We start from the raw sequence: 18,850 nt of genomic DNA, 5'->3' as shown, positions 1-18,850 counted from the left end.
CAAGGGACGGGTTTGTCCACAGAGAGTTCCTGCTAGCCTCCTCTGCGCATCACTTCAGGAAAATGCATCACCAGAGGAGGAAGAAAAATTACACAGATAAGGAGACCACCATGATCTTGACGCTCTTTGTGAGGCACCACAATGGCTCCATGGTTTCCTCCTTACTGCACCAGTGGCACACAGAAGGCAGCTCTATGGCTGCATTTAGCCATTGCAGTAACAGCATTGGGGAAGGATGTGCGCACTGTCTATGACATGAAGAAGAAGTGGCAGGACGAAAAGAGGCAGGTAAAGGAGAAGTACGCCAGGATTGAGGTGGCCAGAATTCTCCCATGGTATAATCTGGATCACGCCGCCATCTCACCACACTTGAGGAGGATGTCCTCAATACAATCCACCTCCATAGGCTCCATTGGCTGCCTGTTAGTGATGTCTGCAAGGTGGTATGAGGTAAATGTGATGACACGAACAAGTATATAAAATGACTGTTGCACCTCAATTGTGATTCAGGAAGTTGTACAAAATATGTTTGGAAAGTATAGTGAGTGAGAGCCTCATGTGTCTCCTTCTGCATGTTGCACCACAAGTCCCAGAATCCTTTGAGTTAGAAGTGGCAAATCCCATTCCCACTATTGAAAACACTTGCCCAGTACTGCAGTTGTATATACCTAACACTGTTAAGTAGCAAATAATGAAGTGCCCCTTCCACTTAGTCATCCACAACCGGGGCCTTCAAAAACATCGGGGGGCAGGGCGGTGCAGGGGAAAATCAACAGACAACAAAATAGGGAAAATGAAACCAAATTAACAAACAAAACAACTTATCTTGTGCTTGCCGCATGACCAAGCACAATGTGAGTGAAACCTTATTTTAACCCCTTCGCTGTGCGCGTTGGCTAACGGCCATCGTGAGCACTACCTCGGTAGTGCTGTGTACGTCCGTTGGCCGATGCAGCCCCGCTAACTCTTTCAAACCGCTGCACCGCAGTGGAATTTGCGCCGCGGTTAAGACATTTACTTTCCCTATTCTGTCGTCTGTCTATTTCTCACACTGCCCTGCCACGTCTCCTACAAAGCCCCACTACTCCTACTTGGACCAGCATTGGCTGCACTTAGCAATACTGTTAGCATGTAGAAGATCTGAGGAAATTTCTAACAAGTTGCACAGGTAAATTTTTTATTTGGTGTCTTTTCTCTGTTCTCCCCTATTGACACATTCAGCCAGAGTAGAGTTAACCACAGTAGCGGAGGTCCCTGCATCTGCTGGAAGAAACAACATCAACCAGAGCAAGGTATACAACCCTAACAAATTGGTAAGTTAAACTGGTCAGGAGAGGGACAAAATGCATACCTAGACAGTGGACAACTGAGGGACATATAGGGCATGATTCTCAAAGGCAACCAGAGATGAAAGTCTAATTTTACGACTTTTCGTATACATAAAGGACATGTAAGTATAGCAAATGCCCTTTGTGAATTCCGAAAGTCGAAAAAGATGATATTTAGGCTCAGTATACTTTTGTGATTGGGGCACATTACATGTATTCCATCAACAGTTCCAGAACTGTGAACTGAACTCTGGAATTGAGTGCCACAACAAGTCAAAAAGGAGTGTCCACTATATTGTTTTATTTCCGACCAAAATCTGGAAATCCAATATTAACAAATATAGCAATGCTGAACAAGAAGTGAGATTCAATTGTCAGGAGAATTAAGAATGCGTCCAGTATCCAACTTATATTCATTTTTATTCTTTAAAACCTTTATTGAGGAAATCGCACGTTACATTACATTACATTCAGGCAGTGAGGCCCGCAGGAAGTTACGATGGCACATCTGTGACTAACACTGTAAAAACTATTGTGCTAGTGCAGTCCAGTACATTGCGTAGAGAAGGGCTTGTCAGAGCCAGACATAAAGGACGAGAGTACACCTGGCGGAGTCAAGATTCACCACTGCCACCCCTCTGGTTCACCCCTGCCACCATCTGGTTCATCACTGCCACCCTCTGGTTCACCCCTGCAACCCTCTGGTTCAGCACTGCCACCCTCTTGTTCAGCACTGTCACCCTCTGGTTCACCCCTGCCACCCTCTGGTTCATCACTGTCACCCTCTGGTTCATCACTGCCACCCTCTGGTTCACCACTGCCACCCTCTACCGAGACCTTTTGTGACGCAGCGGCAGCACAAAAGATGCGCCATGGTGCTGGGTATTAACAACGTGACGCATCTGAGAGATGCGTCACGTTGTAAAGCCCTGCGCCATCAGGAGGCGTTCCGGTGCAGGGGAGGGCGTTCCTGCGCAGGAACGCCTCCTAAAAGTGGCTGAGTGAAATCTACAAGATTTCACTCAGTCACTTTTAGGCCAATGCTGCGTCAAAACCCTGCACCTTCTTGAAGCAGGCGCAAGGCTTGATGCAGCATTGCGGAGATAGGACCCCCCAGAGCATTGCTGGAGCTGCGTCGCAAGCGCAACGCAGCTCCAGAAATGCGCTGCGTTTACGGCACAGATGCGTGATGCATCTGTACCGTTTTTGCCACATGGTGTGCCGCATTGTAAATGCGGCGCACCATGGGTGGCGGAGCTGCGGCACGCAATAACTGGCACATCCCTGGGGATGCGCCAGTTATTGTAAATCTGCCCCTATACATTTAGCCAACAAGGGAGCACTTACTGATTAGACAGTAGAAAGTACTCCAGTTGAGTAGAGGTATTGCACAAAAAGGTGGCATCTTCATGGACAAACACGCAGGGCTGGATTCATTCTGCCCCCTGTTAGACTCATTTTTGTGCCCTTCTGCCCTCTGTTATTCCTTTGTTTTTGTGCCCTTTTGCCCTCTGTTAGACTTGTTTTTTGTGCCCTTCTGCCCTCTGTTAGACTCGTTTTTGTGCCTTTCTGCCCCGTTAGACTTGTTTTTTGTGCCCTTCTGCCCTCTGTTAGACTCGTTTTCCCCTTGTTTTTCTGCCCTTCTGTCCTCTGTTAGACTGGTTTTTTGTGCCCTTCTGCCCTCTGTTAGACTCATTTTCCCTTGTTTTTCTGCCCTTCTTCCCTTTGTTAGACTGCTTTTTGTGCCTTTCTGCCCTCTGCATCACCACATCATCACTCAGCTCTACCCCAGCATCACTCAGCACCACCACATTATCACTCAGCACCACCACATTATCACTCAGCACCACCACAGCACCACTCAGCGCCACCACAGCATCACTCAGCGCCACCACAGCATCACTCAACGCCACCACATTATCACTCAGCACCACCACAGCACCACTCAGCACCACCACAGCATCACTCAGCACCACCACAGCATCACCCAGCAACACCACAGCACCAATCAGCACCACCACAGCACCACTCAGCACCATCCCAAAAGTTATTTACAAAAGTTTAAGCTATTGCCATTATAAATTAAAATCCCTTTTATTTAAGTATTAATTATTTTAAAAAAATGAAAAGCCATTGTAATTTGTAATATCAATACAGCTAAGTCACGTAAATACAAAACATGTTGCATTACAAATGCTATAGGTGTCCCATTTGCGAAAGTTATAACTATTGGCATTGTAAATGACAAAGCTATTAATTTAGCTATTTTCAAAACCAACACATAAATAAAAAAAAATGTCATTTACAAGACCAATAGCTCAAACTTTCCTAATGCGAGACCTATTGCATTGCAAATGCTTGTTTTTATATCTGTCAGTGCTTCCTGTTGAGGTTTAATTTTCGTGACAGGCGCCTCATTTCCTACTTGTAACTATTCTCTGACCCTGCTTCAAGGGTCAGAGCAGGGTCAGAGAATAGTTGCAAGTAGGCAACGAGGCGCCAGGAAGCACTTACAGGCTTACAGCAGCAGGTGCCCAAGTTGAAGTTAATTTCTTTGTAACCCTTTTGTAAAAGGTTACAAAAAATTTGCTTCAACTTTTGCACCTGCTGCTGTAACCCTGTAAGTGCTTGGCTGAAAATTCGTACCTGCTGATTCGCGGATTTTACCGCGATTTCGCGAAATTCACAGATCGCGAAACCACGGAAAATCCGCAAATTCCGCAAGCGGAACGAATTTTCAGCCCATGCTTACTGAAAAGCACAACACATATCCACTATAGGCAGCAACCATCCCAGTTTCTACGCTTTCCCACAATGAGGGATCCTAGACAAATGTTGAATTCAGCTTGCCTCCTCTTCTACCGTATTCTCATATATAAGCGAGAGGATAATATATGAGGTCAGGATGTGTGCTGAACAAGATATCATCCGTTGTCAGCTAAGTTCTACCAAGATGTTGTAAATGGATCATGAGAACAGAGGACACACAAAGATTGGACATGACTGATGTGTGATCTCACAGTCCAAAATGAGCATTGTGACTTCATGGGGAGGGAAGCACAAATGAGCCACGGAATATACCTGACTATTGGACATCTCACATATGAACTCTCCCATGCAATGTATGATCTGATGTGCAAATGTGAAACTGGTCAGCCTGATGATGTACTCTCCTTTAGACTTGTAAACAGACAACATTATACTCATGAGGCATGATTGTCCTAACGATGAAGGAGTAATCCAAATAAGGTGGGGCAACAAGAATATTTATCCCCTTAAAATATCAGTTACCTTCTCATGCACGTTTGTCTGTTGATGTGTCATCTCATTGATATCAGTGCTGTGTGGAGGTAACAGCTGGCAACTGCTGTTGGTGAGCAGGGGCCCACATCTAAAGTCCAGGAGGTAAACATGCCACACACTGGTCAGGAATGGCATATCAATGGTCATTGAGAATAATATATACATGTTAGCTCATAGCTACCATCCTTTGTACTTAAATGTGGACATGTATGTCTCATAACAGCTGCTGACAGAATGTCATTAGTGCAGCAGACAACATCATCCCAGGGTATGCAAGACATCCTGGCTGCAGCAGTGAAACCCACTTGCAGCTGCCCATCAGGTAAGCGTGCCATAAAGTGTTTCCCTATGATGGATTCCAGAATCATTACAAAGATCCAAATCTTCCTCTGTATAGCATCTGAAGTTGGTGTTTACAAAGTTACATATATACCATTTCATAAATGTGACTGACACATGTGCCTGTTTGTAAATTAGTAATGCAAATAATAGAGTATGGTGTTACTTCCCTCTCCAGCTACTGGATCGGGGACCGCTTTCCCAGCTACACCTATGAGTAGACAGGTTCAGCAGTTGACATCAGGGGGGATCGTAAAGGGACACAAAGCTGTGGCTGAAGCTGGTGAGTTTGCTTGTGTATTGTACATCTCCATTCAACACTTCAGTGCTATAGTGTCAGCTGTCACGTGCAGGTGTACCCAAACCAGGTCACATGTGCTTCATCTGTTGATGCAAAGTACAGTAGAATTAACCCTTGTGTTGCAGCGCATCTTATACTAGGTCAATTACTTATACTGTTGCAACCTCTGTCTTCCAGGTGATGACAACAATGAGGAGGATGGACCTTCCACCAGTGGTGGGCGATGGGAAATTGAACGGGAGAAGGGAGAGAATTGTGCAAGAGGAGGAGGATAAAGTACCTGAGGAGGCAGCTGAATTTGAGGATGAGGGAGACTATCTGGCCCTCCTCAAGGAGGATGAGGATTCAAAAGCCCTGGCCAGAACATTTATCACATTGGCCAAATTTGGCAAGGCCACACACCCTCCGCCCAGTAAAGTGCCTCAGCCTCTAAAACTCAAGATTGCCTGTCCTCAGCATAGAGCTAACCAGCCACAGCTCACAAACACCCAAACACAGACATCACTCCCTCACATCCAGGAAAGACGTGGTGGTTCCCCTACACACTCCTCCCTAGACAGTGCATCTCAGGCAGTCTCTCAACCATCTGAGGGAGGTACCAACCTTGTTGTCGTGCATGTATCCCCTGGGCACCAATCTCCTGTTTACAGACTACTACCTGCCACCTTCCCCCTGCTGGTATACCTAGCAATCTCATCCATGGCCATCCCCTGCAGAGAGGGCCAGAAGATGGCCAGGGTGGCCAGTGGCGGAGGACTTCTTCCAACAGCAGGCAGATGTGAGACAGGACACTCGTGCCATATGGGCTACCCTGTCACACATGCCTGAGGCTCTGCAGGACAAGTGGCATATCCCTCAGATTGTGGACAGACTGACCCAGGTGTTGGACAGGATAGATGGATCTTGGCAAGACATGTCCAAGAATATCAAAGACATTATATCTATCCAAAGGGAGAAGAGTGCAAGACACCATTCCTTGGCCATGAAGATAATGGAGGGCATGCTGAAATAGATCCAAAGTCTCCCTTCAAGGTCAATGCAGAGAGGGGAGACATCACATCTGCCTGCAGCACATCACACCCATACACCTGTGCCACACACTGCACATGATCACAGCAAGAGTATACACCCACCACCACCCCCTGTCCAGGCACTCCCCCACCTGCAACTTCTGCCACCACCCTCTATCCAGGCACTTCCTCCATTTGCACATCGACCACCACCCCCTGTCGAGACACTACCACCACATGCACATCCATCACCACCCTCCGTCCTGGCACTACCACCACCTGCACACCCACCAACTGAACAGACACCATCAGCCCTTGTCCATGTACTTCCCCCTGTACAAGCAGATGCATCACTCCAACCTGCACCTCGGTGACAACCCAAACGTACTCACTTGCAGCAATCCTCTTCTCCAACTTTGCAAAGTCGCAGGCACGATCCCCCTTGATCACATCTCAAATATATCATCTAGCATCAATATGTGCAAATAAAATCTCCTCACAAGTCAAGACTAAGTTGTGTATTATGTACTGATGTGAGTGACTCATGTAAAAGTGTAACCCCATCAGTGCAACAAGCTATCATGTGCAGAGCAAATAACAACTCCCAAGATATATGTCCATACTTTGAACAAGACATTCACCATGAAGTTAAACAAGATAGAGAAAGTATGAATGAAAATATAAGTTTATGTAAATGAAATAATTTGAACAAGAAAAAAAACAGTCCCTTTGGAAGGAAGAAAGGAAAACAAATAATGTTCTTTATACAGAAAAGACAAGGGGACTTGGAGAGGGGGCAAAATAAATAAAACACGTCCGGATGAGTCAGGGGAACCAGTCTTTATGCAAGGGGCAAAGTAAATAAGTGTCCCAAACAATGTCAGAGTCCAACAGATCAACTGTCCTTCTGGTTATCCCCAATCGTCACAATGTTTAGATCCTCAGAATCCAAAGCAGGCTCCTGGCTGGCAGGTGCAGGACCAGGTACCACACAGGGTTGGGATACACGAGGAGTACGGGTGAAACAGTGTGTGGTAACGTACAGGTTGAAACATTGAGGGTGGTGTGGGAGAGAAGTTGGGCTATGACAGACAGCATGGCTGTACCCAAGGAGTGACACTGGCAGTGAGGGTGGCCATGGCTCTTGCATTTTCCTCTCGCATCAGACGCAACTCAGTGCAGATCTTCAGCATGATGCGAGAGGACATGTCTGGCTGATCTTCACATGCCCCTTCTCTTCCTGTGGTGCAGCCACAGAAGTTACAATACAGGGAGGGGTTTGCGTTGAAACTGAGTGTTGTGGTGTCTCAGGTTTGGAGCTGATGTTGGGGAATTCCTGGCATCCACTTTGAGGGGGACTAGTTGCAGAGGATGCAGCTGGAGCACCCAGATGGAATGTGGGCCTCTAGAGTTAGGGAGGGGCTGATGGCAGGCCCAGGTTGTATTGTGGCCTGCCCCAGGGACACCTCGCCCAAAAAACATAGTGAATGGTCCAGAGGAGAGTCGATCTCCTCCCCCCCCTCTGGCCAGAGTTGTCTAGTTCTTCCACCTTGCCTTTAATGTCATCAGTCTTCACCTAGTCCATATCACCAGAGGTGTCTTCCTGCTCAGAACTGGGTAGGCGCAATTCCCCTGCCTCCTAATGTGAAATGTACTTTCTTGTCCTCTTCTTCATCAGTCGTAGAGAGAGGTGGTGGCTGCCGGCGCACCAGAGATGTCCTGCTCCGAAACATATCCTGGTCCTCAGGGCCAGCTGAGCCCACTGAAATGTAAGACAAATCGTAATGTAGGGGTTGTTCACATCAGAACAAGATACATAACTACACAAGGCAAGGGCAGACTTTGTTTACTCTGATCACACTATACAGATGTAAGTGAATTGGAGCCTAAAGTACGAGTATGTTCACTGTGATCTCCTGATTTAACTCGCACATGGACATCTCACTTGAATGTTGATGGCTCACACTTCTGTACTGACCAAACCTCATCTTCTGCATTCTTGTCATCTGTTTCTCCTGTCATTACTACATAGGCAGCTTCCAAAACCAGTCTACAAAAGGAGATCAGAGACAGTCTGAATGGTATTGGAATAGGCCTGTGATATTGAGTTTCTGCAATTTTACTTTATGACACATTTCATCTGCTGTGTAGCATTGTATGAGACAGCACAAATGCAGATTGGGGGGCACACATCCATATAGGGTCTGGGATATTAGCTTTGCTAAGTAGGGAGTCTAACCTTTTGATATTCCATCACAAAAGCATACAATCCAGTGCCACATATTAGCTTCGAAGACTGATCAGGTAGTGCTGTACACTGGTGAACAGTTGAGGCTAGTTGTTACAGCTACCGTCACTGGACAAATGACATACAAGCCACTGTTGGTAAGACGTGTGTATGTGGACCCATTGGCCTCTCATCCACACACTGGACAGTATCTGTACCATTCCTCATCCAATGCACACATCGGTTGTAATGCCCTTGGTTAACTGTTAATGGTGCTGGCAGTGCACATTTATGTACAAATGCACCAGTGTGGCTCAATTCACCAGTTGGCATATTAAAACCACCACTCCCAGAATGCACTCTGCTCTGTACATTCTATGTGCCACAGTGAGCCTTTGGCCTTATGATGACTGCATTTACACAGAATAGGTAAATGAAGGCATGGTCGACATGATGGTACAGCTCTGTTTCCCTCACATCATACTTTCAGACACATATTGCAGTTAATGCACTTACCATCAATTTGCTGCTCTGCTGCTCATGCTCCTCCAGCTGAGCATGAAGGGTTGGCCAGGCTGCCCGCAGGAGCCTCCTGTACATTGGCTCTAGGCTGGGCAGATGCACATGGTGCTCAGAGGACTGGCCCAATATCTCCTCAGCCTTATGCCAGGCCAGACTTTTAGGTCCTCCCAGCGGTTGGGGCATGCCCTGGCCTTCCGGTTATGGATGTCCACTGCACTGTAGTGCTCCCCAATGGCGGCCCATAGTCTGGCATGCGCTGAATTGCTCAACTGGTCTTCAGGCCCCCCAAAAAGCTGAGGAAATTTGACCTCACCCCCCTCTGCTAGGATGTTTAATTCCCTTTCAGTGAAAGGAGGTGCTTTCTCCTCATATCCCTCCCTCAGCCATGCTGGGCGTACTTGGGTTGTACTGAGAAGCAGGATGGAGAGGATCAGATCTGTAATCGAATATTACATCTCACAAAAAGTGATAAGTAAGCTATCAGATGTGTATAGACAGCCCTTTTTATTATATACTAAAAACTATTTTATGGCTGGGTATTGGGGAAAGGATCTATATAATTCTATTCTATTTTATCTTTACTTCATCTACGCTTTTCTATATGTTTCTCTTTTTAACCACTGAACTACTGCACTTTATGGTTTTTACCTATCAATTATGGGTGCCTGAATGAAGGTAACTATATGTCGGGCAGGATGAAATACATTTTTTAATTTTGTCGGGTAGCTCCCCCATAAAAACTTTGGCCTCTATCGGGCTAAATTCGGGGAGGTCGTCCAACCCCACTATATATGGCATCAGAGCATATCGGAATTGAAGATATTTATAGAACTGAGTTCTCGGCATCTCGAATTCTACTCGCAGGTCGTCAAAGGACTTGAGCACGCCACCCGACATAACGTCTCCTAAGGTAGAGATGCCGATCGCACCCCATCCCCGAAAGCCCAGCAACGTGTCCAGCTGAGGTAGGCGGCCATTGCACCACAGGGGGGTCACTTGGGTGAGTACGTTCCACCAACCCAACCAACCCATCCTACGTAGGGTCTGCTTCCAGACCTGAAAAACCACCTGTGTGATGGATGGCAGAGATTTCCTGAGAGGCGCCGAGTATAGTAGTGTGTGGACGGATGCTGTGCCCATCAAAGCCCTCTCTACCGCGTAGGCGGGGTCGCCTCCGTCCGCATACCACCAGTCGTGCAAAACCAATAGATGGGATGCCTGGTAATAGGATAGCACATCTGAAGTGGCCAGGCCCCCAGTGTAGGTCGACCGGAAACAGGTCCGCATGGCAACTTGTGCCGTGCCCCCCTCCCACAGAAACCGGCTGAGCGCCGAATTAAGGCGCCTGAACCAGCTCTGCGCTGTGGCTAGCTCCTTATCTATCAGGGGCGGTCTAATATCTCACGTGCCTCATCTGAGACGGCCCTACGTGGAAGGTCATCAATAAATCGTTGCACGACCTCCGCCTCCAAACATTCCTGTGACGCGTAGAGGGCCTCATAATATGTAGCAAAGCTTTCGGCCATCGCCGCCAGTTCCAAAAGAGGCTCCCCATCCAGTCCTACTATCCGGGGCAGGGGTTGGGCGTGCATGACGCCCTGGCACAGACAATGCACCATCTTGCTGGACTTATCGCCCCATTGATATATACGACTATGCGTAGCCAGCCATGCCTGCCTGGCCTCGTCCAGAAGCACTGCAGAGTATTGTCGCTGTGCCAGAGCCAGCTGTCTCCTGGCCGGCCCCCGTCCTCCTCTCTCCCCCTGCTTTCCAGCTCCTCTATATCAGCCTCTCGCTGCACTAGGTCTCTACGCCTCTCCTTACGCGCTGCAGTGCACCACGAGATGTCAACGCCGCGCAGCACGGGCTTCATCGCCTCCCAGAGCGTCGCAGAGGAGTCCACGGTGCCCACATTTGCAGACAGGAAATGAGCAAGTTCACAGGTCATATGGGCTCGGTAGGACTCCTGCATCAGCTGCCATGGTGACAAACGCCACCGGAAGGGCTGCCGAGCACACCCAGTATCAAGTATGACGTAGACCGGCAAATGGTCAGACAGTGCCCTTGGCAGGATTTCGGCAGACAGAATCCTATTCGCTTTTCCCCTTGGAACGAAAATGTAATCAAGCCTAGAGAAGGAGTCTTGCGCTGCTGAAAAATATGTGTACTCCCTGCGCAAGCCATGTTTATGTCTCCATGTGTCCAACCAATCTAGACCTGTGACCAGGGCCCGCAACCGAGATGTATGGCTCTCCCCTCCCGCCACGCCACGATCGCCAACCGCGCTGCACCCTCTATCACATGTGACGTCCACCACATCGTTCCAATCCCCTCCCACTACGGACAGGGCATCTAGCATGTCCACCCACAAGGAAAGCAGCTTCTCGACCAGGGGCCATTGGAGCGGAGGCGGGGCGTACACACTACCAATAAGGACTGGGTCTCCCCTAATCTCTCCATGTACAAAAACAAATCTGCCCTGTGAGTCAGTCAATCAATTAATCAATCAATCAAAGCATTTATATAGCGCACTACTCACCTGGAGGGTCTCAAGGCGCTGGGGGGAGGGGGTCCGCTACTGTTTGAACAGCCAGGTCTTGAGTTGCCTCCTGAAGGCGAGGTGGTCTTGGGTCAGGCGGAGGTGAGTCGGAAGGGAGTTCCAAGTCTTGGCAGCCAGGTAGGAGAAGGACCTTCCTCCTGTGGTGGCTCTTCGGATGCGGGGGACGGCGGCGAGGGCGTGGCTGGTCGATCGAAGCTGGCGTTTGGGAGCGTAGAAGTTGAGGCGGCTGTTGAGGTATCCTGGGCCTTGGTTGTGTAGGGCTTTGTGTGCGTGGGTGATTAGCCGGAAGGTGATTCTCTTGTTGACCGGGAGCCAGCGCAGGTCTCTCAGGTGTCCGGAGATGTGGCTGCGGCGGGGGATGTCCAGGATGAGTCGTGCTGAGGTGTTCTGGATCTGCTGGAGTCTCTTCTGGAGTTTGGCGGTGGTTCCGGCGTAGAGGGAGTTGCCGTAGTCCAGACGGCTGGTGACGAGGGCCTGGGTGACCGTCTTCCTGGTCTCGGTGGGGATCCATCGGAAGATCTTACGTAGCATGCGCAGGATGTTGAAGCACGACGAGGAGACGGCGTTGACTTGTCTGGTCATGGAGAGGGAGGAGTCCAGGATGAAGCCCAGGTTGCGTGCATGGTCTGTGGGTTTGGGTGCGCTGCCCAGGGCGGGGGGCCACCAGGAGTCGTCCCAGGCGGAGGGTGAAGATCCCAGGATGAGGACTTCCGTCTTGTCCGAGTTCAGTTTCAGGCGACTGTTCATCATCCACTTGGCAACGTCTGTCATCCCTTTGTGTAGGTTGGCTCTGGCGGTGGCGGGGTCGTTGGTGAGGGAGAGGATCAGCTGGGTGTCGTCGGCGTAGGAGATGATGTTGAGGTTGTGCTGGCGTGCGATGGCTGCGAGGGGGCTCATGTAGACGTTGAAGAGTGTTGGGCTGAGCGAGGAGCCTTGAGGAACGCCGCAGATGACTTCGTTGGCCTCCGATCTGAACGGGGGGAGGCGGACTCTCTGTGTCCTTCCGGCGAGGAAGGAGATGATCCACTCCAGTTCCTTCTCCTGGATTCCGACGTTGCTGAGGCGCTGTACTAGGGTACGGTGGCAGACAGTGTCGAAGGCCACGGAGAGGTCCAGGAGGATGAGGGCCGCTGTTTCTCCGTTGTCGAGCAGGGCTCGGATGTCATCGGTAGCTGCGATCAGGGCGGTCTCGGTGCTGTGGTTGGCCCGGAAGCCAGACTGCGAGAGGTCGAGGGAGCCGTTCGTCTCGAGGAAGGCGGCCAGTTGCTTGTTGACGGTCTTCTCGATGACTTTTGCCGGAAACGGGAGCAGCGAGATGGGGCGGTAGTTCTTGAGGTCGGTGGGGTCGGCTGATGGCTTCTTAAGTAGGGCGCTGAGTTCGGCGTGCTTCCAGCTCTCCGGGAAGGTAGCGGTGTCGAAGGAGGTGTTGATGATGTCCCGCAGGTGGGGTGCGATGACAGCGTCGGCCTTGTTGAAGACGTGGTGAGGGCAGGGGTCTGTCGGAGATCCGGAGTGGATGGAGTTCATCGTGTTGACGGTGTCTTCGGTGCTGATCGGGGTCCAGGCGCGGAGGGTGGTTGTGGGGGGGGTGGTTCAGTCGTGGCGTGCGTCGGTTGAGTGTTGAAGCTGTTGTGTATGTCCGCGATCTTGTTGTGGAAGTAGGAGGCGAGGGAGTTGCAGAGGTCTTGCGAAGGGGTGATGTCGTTGTTTCCGGCGTTGGGGTTGGAGAGCTCTTTCACGATGTTGAAGAGTTCTTTGCTGTTGTGTGCGTTGTTGTCCAGTTGTTCCTTGAATGCGGTTTTCTTGGTGGCGTGGATCAGTTGGTGGTGTTTTCGGGTGGCGAGCTTGAGGGCAGTCATGTTGTCCGGTGTTGGGTCTCTGCGCCAGGTTTTCTCGAGTGCTCTGCAGTTCTTCTTGGAGCTCTTGAGTTCGTCGTTAAACCATGGTGCTTTCTTGCTGCCGGGTCTGCTCGGCGGGGTCTTCAGAGGGGCGAGGTCGTCTGCGCAGTCGCTGATCCATTTCGTGAGGTTGGTGGCCGCTTGGCTGGGGTTCGTTGTGCTGGTGGGAGGGTTCTTGCTCAGGGAAGTAGCGTTTATGGGTAAAGGGGACCCTATGGTGTATAAGGACCGCTACCCCCCGTGATCCTCTCGTGAACCCCGAGTGATATGCGTGTGTGAACCCATTTCTCTGAAGGCACAGCGCCTTGGTGCCTAGCAGGTGTGTTTCCTGCAGGAGGAGTATGTCTGTCCCCCTCCTCTTGGCCCACGTAAACACAGCCCCCGTTTCACTTTGTCTAGCATCCCCGCACTTTCCAGCACATGATTCGTGTCCCACCCGGGCCTAGCCGCACTCCCTCACCATCAAAAACCATTTATAATGTACTATGTATCGCATACCAGCCCTGCGCCGGCAGCCCTGGCAAACCTGAAAACAGTCAGCAAGCAGTAGGTTCAGCGCAACCCCTCTCCCCTCCCCTCGAAACCAACCCCCAACTACTCCCTTTATCACATTGGCCAAATTTGGCAAGGCCACACACCCTCCGCCCAGTAAAGTGCCTCAGCCTCTAAAACTCAAGATTGCCTGTCCTCAGCATAGAGCTAACCAGCCACAGCTCACAAACACCCAAACACAGACATCACTCCCTCACATCCAGGAAAGACGTGGTGGTTCCCCTACACACTCCTCCCTAGACAGTGCATCTCAGGCAGTCTCTCAACCATCTGAGGGAGGTACCAACCTTGTTGTCGTGCATGTATCCCCTGGGCACCAATCTCCTGTTTACAGACTACTACCTGCCACCTTCCCCCTGCTGGTATACCTAGCAATCTCATCCATGGCCATCCCCTGCAGAGAGGGCCAGAAGATGGCCAGGGTGGCCAGTGGCGGAGGACTTCTTCCAACAGCAGGCAGATGTGAGACAGGACACTCGTGGCATATGGGCTACCCTGTCACACATGCCTGAGGCTCTGCAGGACAAGTGGCATATCCCTCAGATTGTGGACAGACTGACCCAGGTGTTGGACAGGATAGATGGATCTTGGCAAGACATGTCCAAGAATATCAAAGACATTATATCTATCCAAAGGGAGAAGAGTGCAAGACACCATTCCTTGGCCATGAAGATAATGGAGGGCATGCTGAAATAGATCCAAAGTCTCCCTTCAAGGTCAATGCAGAGAGGGGAGACATCACATCTGCCTGCAGCACATCACACCCATACACCTGTGCCACACACTGCACATGATCACAGCAAGAGTATACACCCACCACCACCCCCTGTCCAGGCACTCCCCCACCTGCAACTTCTGCCACCACCCTCTATCCAGGCACTTCCTCCATTTGCACATCGACCACCACCCCCTGTCGAGACACTACCACCACATGCACATCCATCACCACCCTCCGTCCTGGCACTACCACCACCTGCACACCCACCAACTGAACAGACACCATCAGCCCTTGTCCATGTACTTCCCCCTGTACAAGCAGATGCATCACTCCAACCTGCACCTCGGTGACAACCCAAACGTACTCACTTGCAGCAATCCTCTTCTCCAACTTTGCAAAGTCGCAGGCACGATCCCCCTTGATCACATCTCAAATATATCATCTAGCATCAATATGTGCAAATAAAATCTCCTCACAAGTCAAGACTAAGTTGTGTATTATGTACTGATGTGAGTGACTCATGTAAAAGTGTAACCCCATCAGTGCAACAAGCTATCATGTGCAGAGCAAATAACAACTCCCAAGATATATGTCCATACTTTGAACAAGACATTCACCATGAAGTTAAACAAGATAGAGAAAGTATGAATGAAAATATAAGTTTATGTAAATGAAATAATTTGAACAAGAAAAAAAACAGTCCCTTTGGAAGGAAGAAAGGAAAACAAATAATGTTCTTTATACAGAAAAGACAAGGGGACTTGGAGAGGGGGCAAAATAAATAAAACACGTCCGGATGAGTCAGGGGAACCAGTCTTTATGCAAGGGGCAAAGTAAATAAGTGTCCCAAACAATGTCAGAGTCCAACAGATCAACTGTCCTTCTGGTTATCCCCAATCGTCACAATGTTTAGATCCTCAGAATCCAAAGCAGGCTCCTGGCTGGCCGGTGCAGGACCAGGTACCACACAGGGTTGGGATACACGAGGAGTACGGGTGAAACAGTGTGTGGTAACGTACAGGTTGAAACATTGAGGGTGGTGTGGGAGAGAAGTTGGGCTATGACAGACAGCATGGCTGCACCCAAGGAGTGACACTGGCAGTGAGGGTGGCCATGGCTCTTGCATTTTCCTCTCGCATCAGACGCAACTCAGTGCAGATCTTCAGCATGATGCGAGAGGACATGTCTGGCTGATCTTCACATGCCCCTTCTCTTCCTGTGGTGCAGCCACAGAAGTTACAATACAGGGAGGGGTTTGCGTTGAACCTGAGTGTTGTGGTGTCTCAGGTTTGGAGCTGATGTTGGGGAATTCCTGGCATCCACTTTGAGGGGGACTAGTTGCAGAGGATGCAGCTGGAGCACCCCGATGGAATGTGGGCCTCTAGAGTTAGGGAGGGGCTGATGGCAGGCCCAGGTTGTATTGTGGCCTGCCCCAGGGACACCTCGCCCAAAAAACATAGTGAATGGTCCAGAGGAGAGTCGATCTCCTCCCCCCCCTCTGGCCAGAGTTGTCTAGTTCTTCCACCTTGCCTTTAATGTTATCAGTCTTCACCTAGTCCATATCACCAGAGGTGTCTTCCTGCTCAGAACTGGGTAGGCGCAATTCCCCTGCCTCCTAATGTGAAATGTACTTTCTTGTCCTCTTCTTCATCAGTCGTAGAGAGAGGTGGTGGCTGCCGGCGCACCAGAGATGTCCTGCTCCGAAACATATCCTGGTCCTCAGGGCCAGCTGAGCCCACTGAAATGTAAGACAAATCGTAATGTAGGGGTTGTTCACATCAGAACAAGATACATAACTACACAAGGCAAGGGCAGACTTTGTTTACTCTGATCACACTATACAGATGTAAGTGAATTGGAGCCTAAAGTACGAGTATGTTCACTGTGATCTCCTGATTTAACTCGCACATGGACATCTCACTTGAATGTTGATGGCTCACACTTCTGTACTGACCAAACCTCATCTTCTGCATTCTTGTCATCTGTTTCTCCTGTCATTACTACATAGGCAGCTTCCAAGACCAGTCTACAAAAGGAGATCAGAGACAGTCTGAATGGTATTGGAATAGGCCTGTGATATTGAGTTTCTGCAATTTTACTTTATGACACATTTCATCTGCTATGTAGCATTGTATGAGACAGCACAAATGCAGATTGGGGGGCACACATCCATATAGGGTCTGGGATATTAGCTTTGCTAAGTAGGGAGTCTAACCTTTTGATATTCCATCACAAAAGCATACAATCCAGTGCCACATATTAGCTTCGAAGACTGATCAGGTAGTGCTGTACACTGGTGAACAGTTGAGGCTAGTTGTTACAGCTACCGTCACTGGACAAATGACATACAAGCCACTGTTGGTAAGACGTGTGTATGTGGACCCATTGGCCTCTCATCCACACACTGGACAGTATCTGTACCATTCCTCATCCAATGCACACATCGGTTGTAATGCCCTTGGTTAACTGTTAATGGTGCTGGCAGTGCACATTTATGTACAAATGCACCAGTGTTGCTCAATTCACCAGTTGGCATATTAAAACCACCACTCCCAGAATGCACTCTGCTCTGTACATTCTATGTGCCACAGTGAGCCTTTGGCCTTATGATGACTGCATTTACACAGAATAGGTAAATGAAGGCATGGTCGACATGATGGTACAGCTCTGCTTCCCTCACATCATACTTTCAGACACATATTGCAGTTAATGCACTTACCATCAATTTGCTGCTCTGCTGCTCATGCTCCTCCAGCTGAGCATGAAGGGTTGGCCAGGCTGCCCGCAGGAGCCTCCTGTACATTGGCTCTAGGCTGGGCAGATGCACATGGTGCTCAGAGGACTGGCCCAATATCTCCTCAGCCTTGTGCCAGGCCAGACTTTTAGGTCCTCCCAGCGGTTGGGGCATGCCCTGGCCTTCCGGTTATGGATGTCCACTGCACTGTAGTGCTCCCCAATGGCGGCCCATAGTCTGGCATGCGCTGAATTGCTCAACTGGTCTTCAGGCCCCCCAAAAAGCTGAGGAAATTTGACCTCACCCCCCTCTGCTAGGATGTTTAATTCCCTTTCAGTGAAAGGAGGTGCTTTCTCCTCATATCCCTCCCTCAGCCATGCTGGGCGTACTTGGGTTGTACTGAGAAGCAGGATGGAGAGGATCAGATCTGTAATCGAATATTACATCTCACAAAAAGTGATAAGTAAGCTATCAGATGTGTATAGACAGTCCTTTTTATTATATACTAAAAACTATTTTATGGCTGGGTATTGGGGAAAGGATGTATATAATTCTATTCTATTTTATCTTTACTTCATCTACGCTTTTCTATATGTTTCTCTTTTTAACCACTGAACTACTGCACTTTATGGTTTTTACCTATCAATTATGGGTGCCTGAATGAAGGTAACTATATGTCGGGCAGGATGAAATAATTTTTTTAATTTTGTCGGGTAGCTCCCCCATAAAAACTTTGGCCTCTATCTGGCTAAATTCGGGGAGGTCGTCCAACCCCACTATATATGGCATCAGAGCATATCGGAATTGAAGATATTTATAGAACTGAGTTCTCGGCATCTCGAATTCTACTCGCAGGTCGTCAAAGGACTTGAGCACGCCACCCGACATAACGTCTCCTAAGGTAGAGATGCCGATCGCACCCCATCCCCGAAAGCCCAGCAACGTGTCCAGCTGAGGTAGGCGGCCATTGCACCACAGGGGGGTCACTTGGGTGAGTACGTTCCACCAACCCAACCAACCCATCCTACGTAGGGTCTGCTTCCAGACCTGAAAAACCACCTGTGTGATGGATGGCAGAGATTTCCTGAGAGGCGCCGAGTATAGTAGTGTGTGGACGGATGCTGTGCCCATCAAAGCCCTCTCTACCGCGTAGGCGGGGTCGCCTCCGTCCGCATACCACCAGTCGTGCAAAACCAATAGATGGGATGCCTGGTAATAGGATAGCACATCTGAAGTGGCCAGGCCCCCAGTGTAGGTCGACCGGAAACAGGTCCGCATGGCAACTTGTGCCGTGCCCCCCTCCCACAGAAACCGGCTGAGCGCCGAATTAAGGCGCCTGAACCAGCTCTGCGCTGTGG

Source organism: Lissotriton helveticus, chromosome 7 (genome assembly GCF_964261635.1).
Source record: "Lissotriton helveticus chromosome 7, aLisHel1.1, whole genome shotgun sequence".
NCBI classification, from domain to species: Eukaryota; Metazoa; Chordata; class Amphibia; order Caudata; family Salamandridae; genus Lissotriton; species Lissotriton helveticus.
The sequence above is the reverse complement of the archived record's forward strand: the minus strand, read 5'-3'. Positions refer to the sequence as shown.